The sequence below is a fragment of the Mobula birostris genome, chromosome 11 (genome assembly GCF_030028105.1).
Source record: "Mobula birostris isolate sMobBir1 chromosome 11, sMobBir1.hap1, whole genome shotgun sequence".
Lineage (NCBI taxonomy): Eukaryota > Metazoa > Chordata > Chondrichthyes > Myliobatiformes > Myliobatidae > Mobula > Mobula birostris.
In genome coordinates this window covers 88,316,252-88,333,262 of record NC_092380.1, presented here as the reverse complement: position 1 = coordinate 88,333,262, position 17,011 = coordinate 88,316,252, and positions in this window count along the sequence as shown.

Sequence of the window (17,011 nt, the reverse complement as noted above, 5' to 3'; positions counted from 1 at the left end):
ACAGGAGAGACGTTGAGAACACTGAAAGCAGATAAATCCCAAGGACCTGATGATCCCCCTAAATGCAATAAAAATCGGTCAAAAAATTAGTTGTCACCTTTCCAATTTCTGTAGGTTCTGGAATGATTCCTGTCAATTGAAGAAGGAGAAACTCTTTAAGAAAGTGACAGAAAGTAGCCTGGAAAATAAGTCCCAGAGCAACGTTCGAAGGATTTCAACATATTGTGTAGCATTTTGTGTTTGGGAGGGGACGAGCTGGCTGTGTTTCAGTTACAAACCACACATCAGGACAATCCAGATTCAGCAGTTTTGTGTGTATTCCCAAGAGGTAATTAGAGTTAATATATGGTAACTGATCAAGCAATTAGTTAATGTGATATAGGAAGAAACCGGAGTACTGGAGTACAGGCAAAGAGTATACATACTCCACACAACCAGCACCCAGGATCAGGATCAAATTCAGGTCCCTGCACTTGAGGAACATCAATCACTGTTGCTCCAATGCGGCGTATGCAGTATTATTTCCACAGGACAGCTTGAGGAATCTATAAGCTACAAAATATCCTTTTATTCTAACTCTGTAAAGGACAACTCATAAATTGTTCCTTTTAATTTTATTTTTCTTGCCTTGTTGGTAAACACTCTGTAATCTGTCGATAAGATCTTAACCTTTCGTTTGCTGGGGTCTTTCATTTCTGCTCCCAGAGCTTCATGTTATCTGTCAACGTTATTGTTTCTGTGTCACTTCTAGCTTTGGAGAATTCTATGACACTATGAGTGACTACCGGTGCACCTTTACCAGACCAGCATTAATATGGGATGGCTTAATCTATAACCACAGGGAAGCAGCATCAAAAGATAAATTACAAACACAAAACAGGGTAGAATCCGTTATATTTACTCAAGTAGTATTTGTCAGTCATGGTGACACCTGATATCCTTTGATCCCTTGCAATATGTATATCTACTAAAGAAATCCCCTTCCAGCTCTGGGCGTATTTATGATATAGCTATCTGGTCACAATAGTTCAGAGTTTTTATTGACTATTCAATAGAATTCTATTGACCTTCTGTACAGAAGGTGAATGCTTCTTAGGCAGCATTTGTCTGTGGCTAAATTGAATCTGGGCTGTAGACGTCCCTAATACATGATAACAGCATAGATTAGATAGCTGCCGTCCCTTGGATGCATGTCTAGATTAAGTCATCATGTATGTGAACAGTAGTTTAAGAATGGTTGACATTGAATGATCTCCATGATGACTGAAATACCAAATCTACAAAATGTACCTGTAGATACATAAGTGAGGCTTTTGGCCTACTCTGGGCTGCTCCGGGTTTTGGATCTGAGGACTCAGTTTGGTTTGGAGTGTTGCTTGTTTGCTTCCATTGTTCACTTGATTTGTGTTTTTCCCCCCATTTCTCTTGTGCATCGAGTGTTGGTCTTTTATTTTTTTCTTTAATTGAGTTATTTGGGTTTTCTTGCTTTGTGGCTATCTGTAAGCGAACAAGTATCAACATTGTATAATTTATACATTCTTTGATAATAAATGTTCTTTGAATCACTGAATGTTTGAATTTTACTTGGACCACAAATGAAGAGCTAATGTGTATACTCAGCGTACAGAGAAGATATAACATTTAGCCTAGTCCTACCTATGCTATTTAGAGGTATCATCAAATTCCCACTATGAGAAGAGGGCTGGAGCATTTGATTAGTGTGAGCCAGTGTGGAATTGATCGGTTGAATGGATTCCCATTAAGTTGTAACCTTGCCATAATTCTGCAATACTTGGAATATCGGATGAACCCTGGGAGTTTAGAAGATAGGGAGGAAGGGAAGCTTGTTTGGGAAGGGAGTCAGCAGGAGATTATAGGGCCACTGGAAAGAACCTGTGTCTCAGGGATAGAGAGTGAGACTAGTGGTTCAGTAGGAAGGTGCTGCAGTATTGTAGTGGGTGGAAGAGGTGGGGGACCAGAGGGATCATCAGATTTATTTTGTATGGATCCCAATACAGTGCTACACAGCCCAATTTACTTCAAGGAAGTAAGTGCAATCAGCAACTGAAACTCATTCATACACTCATTGCTAGTGATCAAGAGCAAATTTCTCATCCCTTCAGCTTTAATTTCAACAGAGATCTCATCTTATGCTATACCATAAGTCCCTTAGTCAGCCTTCTGTATGCTAACTCCTCATTATTTTGTAAAGCTATGCAGCCTTTAGCCATTCATTGTGTTTTCTCTGCCATCCATCCAACAGAATCATTTATCATCCCAAAGGTGTGCTTCATTGTAGTTCTGTATCTTCTTGTGTTAATACCTCATTGCTATTTGAGACTTTATCAGTAGAGTTATTGGTACACATGTGAAATACAGCCCTGGGCTTCCAGCAGGTAGATGTGAGTGGATGATCCGTTAAATAATGTTCATACTACAGAATGACACATAATGAAATAATAATGACACAGAATGCTGGAAGAAGTCAAGAGGTCAGACAACATCCATGGAGGCAAAATGTGTATGCCAATGTTTTGGGACTGACAAGAAAGGAGACAGAGTGCCTTTTTAATCATAGTACTAGACAGCAGGTAATGGAGTTACTGTCAAATAACGTCACACAGACATAATGTGATATTCCCTGAATACTTTAAACTCACACAGGTGCTCAGCATTGGTTTTCTTATGCCCACTTTCTCTGATGAGTGCATTCCCTTCTACAGCTTTTGCATGATTTGAAAACTAGGTTTTTCCTTCAGTATTATATGTTTGAATACAAAATCTTCTTTGAACCAATACAAGTGCTAAGCTCTACAGAAAATAATGCTTAAAAATAATTACTTCATAGAATACTCCTTATAAAATCGATAAGTGGTGATGCCTATAAAGAATCTAATTCAAATAACATAATAAAATGACATTATATAGTACAATTTATTGAGTTGTTTGTGTCATCTGCAGAAATTCTTTGATGACTCAGCCATAGTTGAGTGTATAAAGGGAAGACAGGGGGATGAATACAGGGTCCTGGTGGGGGACTTTGCCAGATTGTACAAGCTGAATCATCTGCATCTCAATATCAGTAAGACAATGGAGATGATGACAGACTTTGTGAAGACCAAGCCTGCACAGTTCCCTGTTACTATTGATCGTGAGGGGGGTTTAAATGGATGACAGACTTGAGTGGAGCACCAACACAGAGACTGTGTACCAGAAGGGCCAGAGTTGCCTCCACTTCCTGAGGAGATGAGGTCTTTTGGTGTATGCAGGTCTCTCCTTCACATATTCTACCAGTCTGTTGTCGCCAGTTCCTTCCTCTATGCGGTGATGTGCTGGGGCAATGGCATCAACATGGGTGATGCTAACAGGCTCAATAAACTGTTTAGAAGGGCTGGCTCTGTTATAGGAGTTAAACTGGACACACTGGAGGCTGTGGTAGAACAAAGGACCCTATGGAAAATCCTGACAATTTTGGACAATGTTTCTCACCCTCTGCTTGTCACCTTGGCTGAACAGAGGAGCACTTTTAGTAATAGACTAAGACAACTGCACTGCTCCAAAGAGTGCTGTATGAGGTCATTCTTACCCTTGGCCATAAGGTTCTCTAATGAGTCAACCTATAGCTGGGGAAGTGATGACCCCCCTCCTGTTAGACTGTTTAAGGTAACATTTTTTATTTATTCTTCTTACTTCTCTTCTAATATTGTATATCTGTGAACTTGTAATGCTACTGTGACACTGCGATTTCCTTTAGGATCAATAAAGTATCTATCTAAAAATTGTCAAATTTCCTATAAATAATCAAAAATGTTTAAAGAGTTTTAAGAATGATTGTTTGACCAAAAAGCAACATAAATTTTAGAAACACCCATCAAAGTTGCTGGTGATCGCAGCAGGCCAGGCAGCATCTCTAGGAAGAGGTCCAGTTGACGTTTTGGGCCGAGTCCCTTCGTCAGGACTAGGATGAAGGGTCTCAGCCTGAAACGTCAACTGGACAGCTTCCTAGAGATGCTGCCTGGTCTGCTGTGTTCACCAGCAACTTTGATGGGTGTCGCATAAATTTTAGAAGATAGTTCCTTATTGAAATTTACCTCTATTTTCTTATATTTAAGTTATTATTTTCAAATTAATTGTCAAGTTTCTGTAATCTAGTCTGATGCAAAGATTATTGCATACACAAGATGGCAGTAGAAAACAGCTTACCTTGTTCACTCTATGTAAGAACGGCAAAAGAAAATTTTGAAAAATATGAAAAAAAAGAGCACTTCTTCTTGTAAGATTTAAACATACCTTTAATTCTGAACATATTCTTCAAACTACTCCCCTCATGAGTTTTGAAGAATATAGCTCAAAGTTGTGTTTACTGTAATGAATATTATCGTACTGACAGGAAAGTTCTACGACAGAAGCCATAGCATCCGTCATGCATCTGCCCTGACACACCTAGAAAACAAGAACACTTATGTCAGAATGCTATTTCTAGATTTCATTTTGGCACTCAACAATATTGTCCCACAGACCTTTGTGAACAACCTCCTACTTCTCGGTCTAAATACACCACTGTGCAACTGGGTGTAGGACTTCCAAGCAAACAGACCTCAGCTAGTCAGAATGGACAACCGCTCCTCCATCCCTGTCATCCTCAAGATGGATGTCCCCAGGGCTGTGTACTGAGCCCATTGCTGTGCATTCTGCTGATACATGATAGTGTGGCCAAACGCCTGAGCAATCACTTTGTCAAATACGCTAGTGGCATGACAGTGGTGGGGCTCATCACCAACAATGATGAGACGGCCTACAGAGAGGAGGTGGAAGAGCTCGAGGCCTGGTGTCAGGCAAATAACCTCTTCCATAATGCCAAAAAGACAAAGAAGATGGTTATTGACTTTAGGAGAACTCACACCACTCACACCCCCCCCCCCACCTTTACATTGGCGGCACAGCAGTGGAAACTGTGAGCAGTTTCAAACTCCTGGGAGTGCATATCACTCACAACCTCTCATGGTCCTTGAGCACATCCTGCACAGCCAAGAAAGCTCACCAATGCCTTAACTTTCTGAGAAGGTTGAAGGGTGCTGGATTTTGCACATCCAGACTCAAGTTATTCTACAGAGATGCAGTAGCGAGCATCCTAACATGCTGCATCAGTGCTTGGTATGGAAACAGCACCGTAGCAAGTAGGAAGGCTCTACAAAGGGGAGTCAAAACTGCCCAACACATCACTGGCACCAGCCTACCTGCCATATATACAGAAAGGTGTCAGTAAAAGGCCAGTAACATCATGAAGGATCCCACTCACCCTGCTCATGGACTGTTTATTCCACTCCCATCAGGGAGGAGGCTATGTAACATCCATGCAGGACCACTTGACTTAAAAACAGTTACTTTCTCCAAGCAGTAAGACGGTTCAACACCTTCACCCACCAACACCACCACTAGTTTATTATTTCCTGTCAGACTTCCTATGTACAGCCTAGTGTCACTTTATGTACATTGAATTGATCTATGTACAGTATTTAAGCTATCGTATATTTATATTTATTGTGTTTTTAATTAACATTGTGTTCTTTATCTTCTGTATTTTTTGTGCTGCATTGGAGCCAGAGTAACAATAATTTTGTTCTCCTTTATACTTGTGGGCAGGAAATGACATTAAACAATCTTGAATCTTGAATTTCATCTATTTGATAAAGGATTTCTCTCCAAGGAAATTTAAAGACAAATTGATACAAAAACATTTCATAATACTTTTGGGATACAAAACTGACACTGATGAGACAATAAGCAATGTTTAATACGGTCTAGTAAGAGTCTTCGAGACAGCCATTGAGACAAGCTATTGGGAAATAAGTGGGGGGATGGGATTGTTGACAATATTCTGACTTCACTCAAAGATTAGACAGGCTGAATGGCCTCCTACTGTCATAAGGAGGTGGCTGAGAACGGACCCAAGTGCAAGACACAGACACTGAAGGACTAGGGACAGGACTAGGATACAGGGTGAGAGCAAGGACATGGACACGAAAACCTGGAACCCGTAACAGGACTGGACAAGAGAGCTGGGAGCCCGGGCTTGGACTCCGAGCCAGAGACTGGACAAGGACCCAGTACCTGGGTCTTGCCTCTGGCTCGGACCCCAGAACTAGGCGAGGACGAGGCTTGGCTGGCAGGCAGGACGAGGCTGGAGTCTTAAGGCTTGAGGCTAGAGGCTAGAGACTCAAGGTGAGGCTTGGCAGGAGGCAGGAGGCTGGAGTCTTCAGGCTTGAGGCTAGAGACCCAAGGCGAGGCTTGGCAGGAGGCTGGAGACTTGAGGCTTGAGGCTAGAGGCCAGAGACTTGAGGCGAGGCTTGGCAGGAGGCAGGAGGCTGGAGTCTTCAGGCTTGAGGCTAGAGGCTAGAGACCCGAGGCGAGGCTTGGTAGGAGGCAGGAGGCTGGAGTCTTCAGGCTTGAGGCTAGAGGCTAGAGACCCGAGGCGAGGCTTGGCAGGAGGCAGGAGTCTTCAGACTAGAGGCTAGAGACCTGAGGCAAGGCTTGGCAGGAGGCTGGAGTCTTCAGGCTTGAGGCTAGAGACTCAAGGCGAGGCTTGGCAGGAGGCAGGAGGCTGGAGTCTTCAGGCTTGAGGCTAGTCAGGAGGCTGGAGTCTTCAGACTTGAGGCTAGAGGCTAGAGACCCGTGGCAAGGCTTGGCAGGAGACAGGAGGCTGGAGTCTAGGCTTGAGGCTAGGCAGGAGGCTGGAGTCTTCAGGCTTAAGGCCAGGCAGGCTCCTCCTGGGCACGGCGCGGATCACCACCTGACGGAGGCATGGGACAGGAAGGGACAGAACCAACCGCGGGTAACGGCAAGACAGCCTGGTTTACCCGACGGAGGCAAGGGACAGGAAGGGAGCTAGGTACAGGATGGCTCCAGGACAAGGCAGCAAGACAAGGCAAGGCTTCAGGCAATGCAAGACAAGACAGAACTTCAGGCGAGGTGAAAGTTACCGGCAAGACAAGGCAGGGCTTCAGGCAAGGAAACAGAAGGCAGAGGAAGGGATACAAGGAGTAAGAACAAGAACAATCCAGCAGCCACACCCTGGTCTCTGAAGGTATTTATGCAATCAGCCCCAACGAGCATTAGCTGCCTCAATTAGAGTTTAACAAGAACAGAAACAGGGTAGACAGGAAAACTTGGAGCAAGGGTCGATGGACCAGACCGTGAACCGGAATACGGACTTCACGGACCGGACCATGACACCTACAGAGCAATTAAGAACTATGAGTTATGAAATATAAAGATGAAAAGGGATAGTTCATGCACAGAAATATATGATTAATAAGAGATGGAGATTATAGATGAATATTAACAAATACACATTTAACACAGAGATAAATATTATAACCAGTTTTAGGAAACAGCCTTGGAGAATCCTAAAGAAAAGTGTACTCACAGTGGCCAAACTATTAGGTATATCTGTGCATCTGCTCGTTAATGCAAATATCTAATCAGCCAATCATGTGGTAGCAATTCAATGCATAAGTGCATGCAGACATGTCAGGTGGAAGAATTGGCGCTCATACCAAACATCAGAATGGGGAAGAAATGTGCTCTAAGTGACTCTGGCCGTGAAATAATTGTTGGTACCTGATGGGGTGATTTGAGTATCTCAGAAACTCGACCTCCTGGTATTTTCACACACAACAGTCTCTAGAGTTTACAGAGAATGGTGTGAAAAACAAAAAAGTCATCCAGTTCTGTAGGCAAAAATACTGTGTTAATGAGAAAGATCGGAAGAGAATGGCCCGACTAGTTGAAGTTGAAATGGATGGTCTACAGCAGCATAAGACAACAGACATACACTCAGTGTTATTAGGCACAGAAGGTATGTCTCTGAAAGGTTAAATGTAAATGCTAGAAGCAGTTGTAGTTAGATATTTAAAAGAGCTGGTGGAAGCAGACCATAATATATTATCAGAGTGAGTCTCAAACAAAACCATCATATAGATGTCCAAAATGCTGAGGAAAACTGGATAGGAAAACAGTCAACTTCAGGGACATCTGGGAGATTAAAAACCTTGATCATGTGGCAGGTGAAAAACTACAAAACAAGCTATTCTGGTTTGATATTTTTACATGAAAATAACAAATCTAGCAATAGGGATTTGTTCCAGACTGTCAGAATAAAAAAGATAATAGCTTATTGCATGAAGAGATAAGCAAGCTATGTGACAAAAGAGAAGGGTATTTTAAATCAAGATTTCAGTCAATCAGATCGGTGCTGGGAGTGTCTGAGTGGTTCAGAATTACTATTCTAAATGGAATTCACGACTCCTTCATCACCCAATGCAGAAGAGAAATCACAAGAGACAGTGCACATTTTGATTGTGTGGTGAATGGTAAGATTCAGGGAAATTAAACCTTGCCTCTTTTGGTAACTGATGGAATCCTGACTTATTCCAAAGATCGAATCTAGGCACCATTTACAATTTAAAGATTAAACAAAGGGATAAACTGAAGGCTTCAGCCAAGCGTTTGTCAACTGACTTAAGGCTAAGCACAAATCCACTTCTTCTCAGGCCAAGGTGTACATAAAATCCAAGGTAACTGCATGCCCAACATGAATTGGCACAGACAAAGTACTGTATGCAAACTGAATTAAGGAAAGAAAACTGAACTCATTGAGCACATCTGCAAGGAACACTGCCACAAGAAGCAGTATCCACCAACAAGGACTCATCAAGGACCACCTCATCCAGTTCCAGACCGTGCTCTTTTCACTGCTGCCATTAGGAAGGAGGTACAGAAACCTAAGGCTCCACACCACCAGAATCAAGAACTGCTATTACCTTTAAACCATCAGGCTCTTGAACTAGTGTGAAAATCTTCAACTTTGAACTGATTCCACAACATCTTGACTCACTTTCAAGGACTCTGCAACTCATGCTTTCGAAATCTATCTATTTACTATTTGCGTATTTGCACAGTTTGACTTCTTCTGCACATTTGCTTTTCTGTTAGTCTTTGTATGTAGTTTTTTTCATAGATTATATATATTTTTTGTTCTCCTGTGAATGCCTGCAAGAAAATGAATCTCAAGGTAGAATATGGTGACACAAGTACTTACAGATACATGGTGATATCAGTAGTAAATGGTGATGTATAGTACCAAGCAAAAGTATTTGCTCCCCTTTGAAGTTTTCATGTTTTATTGTATTACATCATTGGATCTGTCATGGTCTGGTCCGTGAAGTATGCATTCTAGTTCATGGTCCCGTCCATCGACCCTTGCTCCAGGTTTTCCTGTCTACCCTATTTCTGTTCCTGTTGAGCACTAATTGAGGCAGCTGTTTCTCATTGGGGCTGGCTGCATAAATACCTCCAGAGGCCAGGGCATGGCTACTGAATTGTTCTTGTCCTTACTCCTTGTATCTCTTCCCCTGCCTTCTGTTTCCTCGCCTGAAGCCCTGTCTTGTCTTGCCGGTAACTCTCGCCTCGCCTTGCATTGCCTGAAGTCTTGCCTCATCTTGCCGGAAACTCTCGCCTCGCCTGAAGCTCTTGTCTCGCCTTGCATTGTTTGAAGCCTTGCCTTGTCTTGCCGGTAACCCTTGCCTCGCCTGAAGTTCTTGTCTCGCCTTGCATTGCCTGAAGCCTTGCCTTGTCTTGCTGGTAACTCTCGCCTCGTCTTGCCTGAAGTCTTGTCTTGGAGCCACCCTGTACCTAGATCCCTTCCTATCCCTTGCCTCCGTCGGGTAAGCCAGGCCGTCTTGCCGTTACCTATGGTTGGTTCTGTCCCTTCCTGTCCCTTGCCTCTGTCGGGTAAGCCAGGCCGTATTGCCATTACTCTGTGGTGGGTTCTGTCCCTTCCTGTCCCTTGCCTCTGCCGGGTAAGTCAGGGCATCTTACTGTTACCCTGTGGTTGGTTCTGTCCGTTCTTGTCCCTTGCCTCTGTCGGGTGGAGATCCGCGCCCTGGCCAGGAGGAGCTTCAAGACCTCAGATCTCTAGCCAAGCCTCACCTCAAGTCTCTAGCCGAGCCTCGCCCCAAGCCAAGCTTCAAGACCCCAAGTCTCAAGCCTCACCTCAAGTCTCTGGTCTCCAGCCTCACTTTAAGTCTCTGGTCTCCAGCCTCACCTTAAGTCTCTGGTCTCCAGCCTTGCCTCAAGTCTCTGGTCTCCAGCCTCGCCTCAAGTCTCTGGTCTCCAGCCTCGCCTCAAGTCTCTGGTCTCCAGCCTCGCCTCAAGTCTCTGGCCTTGCCTCACCTCAAGTCTCTGGCCGAGCCTTGTCCCAGGCCAAGCTTCAAGACCCCAAAACTCAAGTCTCTAGTCTCAAGCCTCGCCTCAAGTCTCTAGTCTCAAGTCTCTGGTCTCCAGCCTCGCCTCAAGTCTGAAGACTCCAGCCTCATCCTGCCTGCCAGACAAGTCATGTCCTTGCCTAGTTCTGGGGTCCGAGCCAGAGGCAAGACCCAGGTTCTGGGTCCTTGTCCAGTCTCTGGCTTGGAGTCCAAGCCCTGGCTCCTAGCTCTCTTGTCCAGTCCTGTTCCGGGTTCCCGGTTTTCATGTCCATGTCCTAGCCCTCACCCTGTATCCTAGTCCTGTCCCTAATACTTCAGTATCTGTGTCTTGCACTTGGATCCGTTCCCAGTACCCCCATTGTGACAGGATCACAATGGATTTAATTTGGCTTTTTTGACATTGATCAACAGAAAAGGACTATTTTGTGTAAAAGTGAAAACAGATCTCTACAAAGTGATCTAAATTAATTACAACATAAAACATGAAATAATTGATTGCATAAGTATTCACCCCCTTTAATATGACACACCAAATCATCACTAGTGCAGTCAATTGGTTTTAGAAGTCACATAATTAGTTAAATGGAGATCTCTTTTTGGAGACCTGTGTTCAGTCAATATGTTTCAACTGATTGTAGCAAAAATTCACCTGTATCTGGAAGGTCCAACTGCTGATGAGCCAGTATTCTGGCAAAAATGACACCATGAAGATGAAAGAACATGCCAAGCAACTCCATGAAAAAGTTATTGACAAGTGCAAATCAGGAGATGGATACAAGAAAATTTCCAAGTCACTGAATATCCCTTGGAGTACAGTTAAGTGAATCATCAAGAAATGGAAAGAATATGGCACAGCTGTAAATCTGCCTACAGCAGGCTGTCCTCAAAAACTGAGTGACTGTGCAAGAAGGGGACTAGTGAGGGAGGTCATCAGGAGACCTATGGCAACTCTGAAGGAGTTACAATCTTCAGTTGTTGAGATGGGAGAGACTGCACATACAGCAACTGTTACCTGGGTGCTTCACCAGTCGCAGCTTTATGGGAGAGTGGCAAAGAGAAAGCTACTGTTGAAAAAAACTCACATGAAATCTCAGCTAGAGTTTGCCAGAAGGCACGTGGGAGACTCTGAAGTCAGCTGGAAGAAGGTTCTATGGTCTAATGAAACCAAAATTGAGCTTTTTGGCCATCAGACTAAACACTATGTTTGGCGTAAGCCAAACACCGCACATCATCAAAAACATACCACCCCTATAGTGAAACATGGTGGTGGCTGCATCATGCTATGGGGACACTTCACTGCAGCAGGCCCTGAAAGGCTTGTAAAGGTAGAGGGTAAAATGAATGCAGCAAAACACAGGGAAATCCTGGAGGAAAACCTGATGCAAGCTGCAGGAGAACTGCGACTTGGGAAAAGATTTGTTTTTCAGCAAGACAATGAACACAAGCATAAAGCCAAAGCTACACAGGGATTCTGAGCATCAAAACCATTTTACAGTCGTATTATTTTATATCCTTATATTTAATGCTTTGCATTTTACCCTAATCTTATTTTGTTCCTTCAACGTTCTGAAGATATGCGGGTTAGTGTTAGTAAGTTATGTGCATGCTATGTTGGTGCTGGAGGCGTGACAACACTTGCAGGCTGCCTTCAGCACATTTCAGACTGTGTTGGTTGTTGCCACAAAACAAAGCATTTCACCATATGTTTCGATAGTTCGACATACATGTGACAAATAAAGTTAAACTTTCTCCACCTCAATGTTCCACAAACATACACATTAGATAGGCTAGGGGACTAAATATTACTGAGCTCTAAGTGCATCTCAGATTCAGTGTAAGATTCATTTATTTATCACATGCAAATCGAAGCAGACAGTGAAGTGTGTCATTTGTGTTATTAACCAAAACAAACCTGCAGTGTGCTGTGGGTAGTCTGCAAGTGTCACCACACATTCCAGCACCAACATAGCATTCCCATAATATTCAGCAGAACAACACAAGCAGCAACAACAAACAAAATGGGAGTTTGGTGTCCCATGACCGGTGACGCCTGGGGTCGATAGCGAAGATTGAAGCTTAAAGGTCAACTTTGGAGGAAACCCACGTGCTCCTTACAGACGGTGGGGAGAACTGAACCCCAATCTTACAGCTGACCCTGTAAAGCATATGTGTTGAGCAAGGAGGTGAAAAATTACTCCAGGGGTTGACATGAATGTAGAGTGGAGATTACTAAAAGAACTGCCAAGATTTAATTAAAAGGTAAAACAGGCTTTAGAGACAGATTGACCAACTCCCTATTCATATATTTTAAAATGTTAATATGTTGAGCCAGTAAGACAATGTGGGAAAAATTCCTGACCACAACGTCTGAAGCTTTCCATGCAACTAGTCAGTGACAAGATTTCTTCCCCACGTCACAATTGAGTATCTAAAATGATGACCTATCAGCTAATTGATAAGTATATAAAGGCCAAGCATTCAAAGGACACACTGCAATTAACAGCACACTGATGATGTTTCCTTGTATGGCGATGAAATGTTTGCAAGTAAATTGCTAAGATCCGAGAACAACTCAACCCAACTATCGACCAGCCGAGCTGCACATTTTCTGAATTACGGCCAACATCTATTGTTCTGCCATAGACTTTTCACTGCCTGGAAGAAAATGTGTTGGGTTGCTTTCTTTGCTGGAAACAGCTCTTAGTTAACCTTTAGAAGAGATTCACATGAGGAATATGCAAAGGGCAAAAATTATTGGTCTTGTAGCAAAGTTTTTACCCCTTATTCTTTTGTTGTGCAACCCATGTGCTTTAAAAAAAGTTCCAAAATTTGAAATCAAAGAAGACACCCTTTTTGCTACTGAATTGATTGACTTGTTGGAGGGATTATTTCATAGGCCTTTGGTCAGTCATTTATACGCCAATCCTAAACCTTCCATATGTTAATCAACTGTTGAGAGACATGGAAAATAAATCCTATAGATCTGGGAGTAGGGGAACTGCTCAAGAAAATTCAATCCTTTTTAATGTACTTTTAAATTCAAATAGTTGATACAATTCATACTGATCCCTACTGATATCTGTAACAAAGCTGTTATTTTTGTACCTAGACTGCTTGGGGTTTTTTTGTATTTGATGATATGAACTAATATACAGATCATGGGCAGAGAAAATCTTTTACAATTGTATCCTTGTCACACAAATGGAAGTTTCAAACATCAAATCCTGCATTAAGATTCTGGTCCTTTTCTCAAATTTTTGAAAGAATTGTGGAGAATTGAAGTACAGGTCTTAAACCTATCATGAACATGGAGAATGTCATCTTTTGGTTCAATATTAGGATTTAAGCTGAAAATATTTAATAGCTAATTTTCTTCACTTTCTGATTGTTTATGACCACTATCACAAAATTTCAGCTTTTAATTTCTAAGCATTGTGGTATTTTGCCTGAGGATGATAAAATACCTATAGTCCTTTACCCCTATTTAACAAAGCATTGGTGATCAATATGCAATATTGTGCATTCATAGAATCATAGAAACATAGAAAACCTACAGCGCAATACAGGCCCTTCGGCCCACAAAGTTGTGCCGAACATGTCCCTGCCTTAGAAATTACTAGACTTCCCGATAGCCTTCTATTTTTCGAAGCTCCATGTACCTGTCCAGGAGTCCATTAAAAGACCTTATTGTATCCGCCTCCACCACCGTTGTCGGCATCCCATTCCACGCACTCACCGCTCTCTGAGTAAAAGACTTACCCCTGACATCTCTATACCTACTCCCCAGCACCTTAAAACTGTGTCCTCTTGTGGCAACCATTTCAGCCCTGGGAAAAAGCCTCTGACTATCCACACAATCAATGCCTCTCATCAATTAATGGTAGTAAGGTCCCAGTAATGCATTATTATTCAAAGAAAAATCTCCTTTCATAAACATAATATGATTTTAAATGTTTTTATGTTGGAGATAGAGCATTTACTAGTTGGCTTTCATTTTAAGTGTTGGCATGCTGTGAATAGACAGTAACCTCTGCCCTTTGTCTGTACCTACCCTGGAGAGTGAGTATTTTTAACAATTGTAAGTGCACATGCTGATGTGCTAATGCTTTCATTTTGTATGTTTTAACAGTTATCTGTTAGAAAAGGGGACAATTAGATTTACTTCTTGTTGTGCTAATTTCTTTCATTAGAGGTGGCAATAAAGCATTAGCAAGAGTAGTGCAGGAATTAAAGAGGTCTTTAGCTGCTGCTGGATACTTTGGCAAAGGAAGTAAGGAAGAAGGTTCAGGAAGTAGGTGGTTTCATAGCCCTTTCTGCTGCCCAGCATAGCAGGAGCACTGCTAACACCCTACAGTGCCAAATAGCACAGCAACATCGTATAAAGAGGGTGAATATTTAGTTGATCTCAAACCTGTGTCAACTACTTGAACTGATCTGCCGGCACAGAGTAAGGTCTGGGAAGCACACGGTAAAAGCGAAAGTGAACATGGGGTGTTTGCAGGCTGCAACACTGAAACAACAGATGCCATCTTCCAGCAGAGGTTGGATCAGGTGCAACAGTAACGCAAGGCAACAGATGGCGAGGCAGACTCAACTTTGCCTAATTGCGTGCTGTTTACTGAATCTACGACATCGGCGATATCACTCCTGATACTGTTCATGTACCTGCAGACATTTTGCATGACCTTTTTTCAAACAGTAGCTTACTCTCAATTTGAATTAAATAAGTTTTTTACTGGCATCACAGCTTAATTCACGTTACATCCACTTTTTACAAATCATCATTTACAATTTCCAGTACCTCCAAAGCAATTCTTCCCTCACCTTGCTTACAGCATTCTGAAGGGACTACTCATTCTGAAACATTCAGATGCTGTCTTCATTTCCACACTTAACCACAACCCTAATACGATAGCTTTCTGTACCACTGCAGGAGAGATCACTTTACCCTCTCCCTTCCTGATGTTCATGCTCCCAAATACTTTGCATGTGAAACAACAATTTACCCTCCATTTCTTTCAAGTTGGTATACTAAATCATTTCTCCTGATCCCACCTCTTCTAATGCATCAAATGTGGAATTGGTAATCATCTTGAAGAACTCCTCTGTTCATACTGCAAGCATGGCCCTAAGCTACCCATAATCTCTCATGTGATTGTCTCTCTCTCCCATGCTGACCTCTCAGTGCTTGGTTTCCTAGACTCTTCCAAGTTAAATGTTAGCATTCATCTCCAGAGGACTAAAAACAAAGATGTCGTGCTAAGGCTTTATAAGGCATTGGTCAGCCTGCACTTGGAGTATTGTGAGCAGTTATCTGAGAGAGGATGTACTGCCATTGGAGAAGGTCCAGGGGAGATTTATGAGAATGATCCCAGCAATGAAAGGGTTAACACACGGCAAACAAGAGAAAATTTGCAGATGCTGGACATCCAAGCAACACGCACAAAATGCTAGTGAATACTCCAAAAAACTCCAGTGAATACGGGCCCAAAGCCATAAGACACTCCTCATACGTTAACACACATAAAGTTCTGGAAGAACTCAGCAGGCCAAGCAGCATTTAGGAAAATAGCACAGTTGACGTTTTGGGCTGAAACCCTTCGGCAGAACGTCGACTTTACACTTTTCCTAGATGCTGCCTGGCCTGCTGAGTTCCTCCAGCACTTTATGTGTGTTAACATATGACGAGTGTCTTATGGCTTTGGGACTGTATTCACTGGAGTTTAGAAGAAAGAGGGGGATCTTATTGAAACCTATCAAATATTGAAAGGCAAGATGTTTCCTGGAGTGGGGTAGTCTAGGGATAGAGAGCACAGCTTCAGAATAGAAGAATATCCCTTTAGAACAGAGATGAAGAGAAATTTCTTCAGACAGGGGTGTTGAATCTATGGAATTCATTGCCAGCTATGGAGGCCAAGTCATTAAAACTGAGTTCCATGGGTTCTTGATTAGCAAGGGTGTCAAAGGTTATGAGGAGCAGACAGGAGAATGGGGATGAGAGGGTTAATAACTCAGCCATGATGAAATGGTGGCGAAGGCTCGATGGACAGAAAGGTCTAATTTGGCTCCTGTGTTAAGGTCTTATAAAACTGAGGAACAGAAGCTCAAATTTCAGTTGGGCATATCGCAGGGTAGATGAAAAATTAATGTTTCTGTTTGAGAAGCCAAGAACAGGGAGTCACAGTTGCAAAAGAAAACATTAGGCATTCAGTACAGACAGAAGAAGAAATGTCTTCAACCATAAGGCAGTAAAGCTTCGGATTTCTCTGTCCTAGAAGGCTATGGAGACTCAGTAAGTGAGAATATTCAAGGAATATATTACAAGTTTTAAAAAAATATTAATCAAGGGATATGGGATTAGTGCTGGAAAGAGGAAATTAAACCCGACCCTTGTCTAACATGAAGGCCTCTTGATAGCTCTTTGCTCTCAAAGGTCTTTGAAGTATTTTTAAATGTAAGGTAAATGTAAGGTTTGAATAATTTAAGAAAAGTGAACAGGTTAAAAATCTATATATTTAAAAACACATTAAGTGTTAGAAAGTAATTAAAAGCATTAGTGAAATGAAATAATCCATATCACTTAACTGCATGTGCCTTTTCAATCTCCAGCCACTCCGAGGGACTATGCCAGTAAGTGTAGATGTAAGGTCCTGATACGGTCACTGAATTGAGTCCAATGGCAGAGAGGCAATTCAGATTTGTTGCTATCCAACCTCCAGTTTATCCTGCCTTTGCTGTGATAGACT